Below are 4,651 nucleotides of genomic sequence, written 5' to 3'. Positions count from 1 at the left end.
AAATCAAAGGATATCTGCCAGGTGGTTGTCTAAGTTTCTCTTGAATACCTCCAATATTGGAGCACTCACTAACTCTCAAGGTAATTCTTTTTTAACTGCAAAACATCATAATGTTTCTTCAAGCCTTCATGGACCCCTGTGAGGACACTGGGGCCCCCTGGGGCCCCACAGACCACAGGTTAAGAACCCAGGGCTTAGCAGATACCCAATGTGGTGTAGTAGACAGACCGACAGACTGGAACTCAGGAGGCCTGGGTTCAAATCCCACTCAGCTATGGAAATTCACTGGAGGTGTCCAAATATCTCATTTGCCTCGAAAGCTCTATTAGGATCACTATAAGTCAGTTCCAACTTGACAGCACATAATAACAACAACATCCTGAGGCTTCGCAGTAATAATGAAGAGGGCAATTTAGAAAGCAAGAGGTGCTTCAGAAAAGAAAAGGAAGTTGCAGGAGAAAGGAGGTGAAGATCTAAGCAAGACGTTTAGGAGCATAAAACTGTCCATTTCTCTTTTTTCCAGAAATGACAACAGGAATGGAGCTAAAAGTGTCAGCAAAGAGAGAGAAACTAACTCCCAGCAAATTAAACTCTCCTATATGTTGGGATGCAACTAAATGTAACTTTTCAGTGACTAGTATGTAGGGACAATAATAATGTAATAATAATGTAATAATAATGGCTGTAACCCTGTCTCCAAGAAAATGGTAAAAAAGAGATCACTGAAGTAAGATCCAAGAGATCAAAGGTATTATTAAGACTAGGTTACATATGCTGAAAAATCAAGAGGCAAATATTTTACCTGGTCAGGATGAAATAAAAGTAAGATTGGAAAGGGTATACTGAAGAACTATCTAGAACAGATGCAGAGTCCTTTGAAGAAGAACTTTGTGAAGAAGACCTTTAGTTTTAGAAAGTGAAGTGAAAGCTGTTCTCAAAACACTAGGAAACAATAAATGGCCAGGAATAGATTGGATACTGATAGAGCTATTTGAAGCTACAGAGACAGATTCTGTCAAAATCCAAATATGGAAAACAAAATCCAGATATGGAAAACAGAACAATGGCACATAAATTGCAAAAGTTCAATATACAGCCCTATCCCAAAGGGGGAAAAAATACCCAAGCCTGCAGTAACTAGAGGGAAATCACATTAATTGCTGATGCTCAAGGTTTTAAAAGGCTTTTACTGCAGGTGGAATGAAAACTGCTAGATGTCTCAGCTTGAAGTAGAAAGAGAAGAGACCGGGAGATTATATTGCAAATATACACCAATTACTTGAATATACCAAAGAATTTCATAAGATCATTAGTTTAGCTTTGTAGATTACAGATAAATTTACGAATATGTGAATCATGAAAAGCTATCACTCATTCTACAAGAAAAGAGTATGCCAATACATCTGAGTATCCCAACGCTTATGACCTGCACCTTGGACAACTGGTTACTATAAGGCCAGATTATGGAGAAAGTTAATAGTTTCCAGTAGGCAAACATATAAGACTAGGATGTACTTTGTCTCCCTATCTCTTTTATTTTATATTCTTTCATTTTATAATATAACACTGGATTAAATGTAGATGAAGGAGGAATGAAAAGGTGGTGGAAGCAACAGCCATGAATTTAAGATGGGTGGATGACATCTCCATTTTAGGGACAGAAAATAGCAATATCCTGAAACAATATTTGAGGAAACCTAAGAAGTGCAAAAGCAGGATTACAGTTGAAAACTGAGAAGAAGAAAAATCATGGCTAACTTTAATGTCAACAGTAAAGAAAGCAAAATTATTAAAGATTTTCTGTATCTTTGGTTAAGTCATCAATCCAAATGGAGTCCATAGACAAGAAGTCAGATGAAGACAGAGACTTGAGGGGATAATAACAAAAGAGCCAAACAGATCATGGAGAAGTACAGATGCATCATGGGAGACCAAGACCAAGATCATCCATGTTATGGTATTCCAGACTACTATATATAGATATGAAAGCAGGAAAATGAAGAAAGCTGACAGGGAAAAAAAACATATTTATTTGAAATAAATGGAATGGGCTGTTGGAGAAGAGGTTCAGGTATACCATGGAAGAAAGTGAAAAAAAAGTGAGTTCTAAATCAAATCAAGCCTGAACTCTCACTAGAAACTAAAACTGCTATATTGAAGTTAGTGTGTTCTGGACATATTAATGTGAGAAGACAAGATTTGCTGGAAAAGGTATCATTGGTGGGAAAAGTTGATAGGGATCATAAAAAGGAAAACTGAATACGGCATGAAGTGATTCATTAAAGCAAAGCCATGGTTTTTAATGTGTAAGACCCAAATAGGTCTGACAGGGACAGGACATTCTGAATGCCATTAATTTGCAAGGCTGGCCCAAGCCAGAAACAACTTGAGGGCCCACAACAGCAACATCACCGAGACTTCCACCTCAGAACCCATAAACATTTATATCTTAATTTCTTCTCTCATCCCATATCAAGAAACACTATCTATCAGTTTTCATAGATCTGCCGCCAACTTTTAAATATAAAGAAAACGTGAAAAGCTTAGCTCTGAAAAATGAGGGGTTAAAAATCATGTCTCTGTAGAGAAACAAACAGCATCTTCAGGCATCCCTCATCAATGTTTGATTACACTAAGGCTGTCAGAGGGTTTCCTGCATTCCAGCTTGAGACCAAAGCATAAACAGTGTCTAAATCTGCATATATATATATTTGCTCCAAATCATCATATGTAAACTGAAGCCAAGTAGAATTAAGAGGGAAGTTTAAAGTCCTAGTAAGGAACTTTTCCGTTAGTATTTACATGTGTGCAGAGCTCCAACGGAGGAGGCTACCAGGTTAATTGTATGTGAGAGAGGACACAAGTGGGTGCATCATCCCCTCCAACCCAAGAAACTGAGAGAATGACAGAGGAAACACCTAGACAGACAGATCTGAGGGCAGGAATGACAGAACGGAAGTTACAAAACTCCAAAAGATCTGGGGGAATGTGATCTGTTAGAGGAGGCTGTTTTGGCCGGAAAGGGGGAGTAGAAAGGAGCTGGAGCAGACGCTGAGGGAGGAGTAGTGGTAGGACGTTGGACTGAGGAGAAAACAGAAGACGAGTAGAGAAAATTGAACATGCCAAACTTCCCATGGGCGCCATCTTGGGAGGAGGCTACAGTATTTCCCTCACAAACTTCCAGGAGAGTCTGGAAGTCAGATCAGCTAGGTGTATCATCCTTAAACCTGGGCGCATTAGCCTCGGCAATTTATGGTGCTGCTGATATGTTCTTGCCAGTTGCGAATATAGTTAAGATTCCTGAGGGGGATGTTGTCAAGAAAGGACATTCGACCCCGAGAGATAGTATCTTGGGGACAGAAATGGAAAGAAAGGCTACACACCACCTGTTTTAACTTCGTTTAATACACCGGCTGATTTCAAAGTTGGAGTCATGACTGATGTTTCCGATGAGGGTCTAGGACTGGAAGGGAGCTCACGAGATCCTCACAGTGATCTAACAAGATGCCAGAAGGATGCCTCGCTCTGTGAAACGGACATCTTATGAGATCACTGTGGTGGCTTCTTCAGCTGGGATGTCACATGGCCATGACTACTGAAAGAGACCGCTTTGCCCATTCCCAGATGGAATGGAGTGGGTCTTCAAGCCATGCCCTGTGTAAAATCGACACCCACTGGCAATCTACACAGAGAAGTTAATTTTTTTCAACTACAATTCCCCACCCCACTCTGGCCAACATGGGCACTCACTGGTTTGGCTGGCTAGAGTCTTCCGGGAGTTATAGTCTGTAAAAAGAAAAAACTATTTTAAAAGTTGTAGTGTAAAAGAAGTACACACACACACACAAACACCCTTAGGCAATGGAACTTGCCTGCATAGGATCAGGATGTTCAAATTTACACTCCATGTATTTTTGTTTGTATCTATCTCTTTTCCAAAGTGCAGTATAGGATCAGCACAGAATTCTGGTGGTCAAACGTTTTGTCCATCTTGAGTGGAACTGACTTGTCTGCTTTGATGAATCGTGGCTTTCCAAGGTCTCCCAGAGAGTTCTCTTATACTATTTATGTTCTGAACTAATCTTTACAAACATGTGTGCCATAAATGGGTTCAAATCAAGCCTGAACGATCTCTGGAGGCAAAAAATGTTGAAACAAGCTGTTCTACTTTGTGCACGGCATGAGAAGGCAGGGTTCTCTGGAAAAGACAATCATGCTGCGGAAGGTCAAAGACAGTAGGGAAAGAGAAAGACCAAACAGGAGATGGACTGGCTCTCTAAAGAACCCCACAGGCTTGTGTTTGCAAGAACTGAGCAGATCTGTCATGGACAGGACATTTTGGAGATGGCTCATTCACAGGATTGCCTAGGAGGCAACATGACAGCACATTATAACAAGAAAGGGTTTGATGAACCCTTGCAAATGTTCTCATCCAGTGGTGGGATTCAGCAGGTTCGCACCAGTTCTACAGAACCGGTAGCTAATGTATTATTGGTTCTGCAGAACCGTTTGTTGGCCTGCTGAATCCCACCACTGATCCTAGCCAGTGGTGGGATTCAGCAGGTTCGCACCAGTTCTACAGAACCGATAGCTAATTTATTATTGATTCTGCAGAACCGTTTGTTGGCCTGCTGAATCCCACCACTGTTCT

This window comes from Pogona vitticeps, chromosome 9 (genome assembly GCF_051106095.1).
Source record: "Pogona vitticeps strain Pit_001003342236 chromosome 9, PviZW2.1, whole genome shotgun sequence".
Taxonomy (NCBI): domain Eukaryota; kingdom Metazoa; phylum Chordata; class Lepidosauria; order Squamata; family Agamidae; genus Pogona; species Pogona vitticeps.
Note: the sequence above shows the minus strand (reverse complement) of the source record.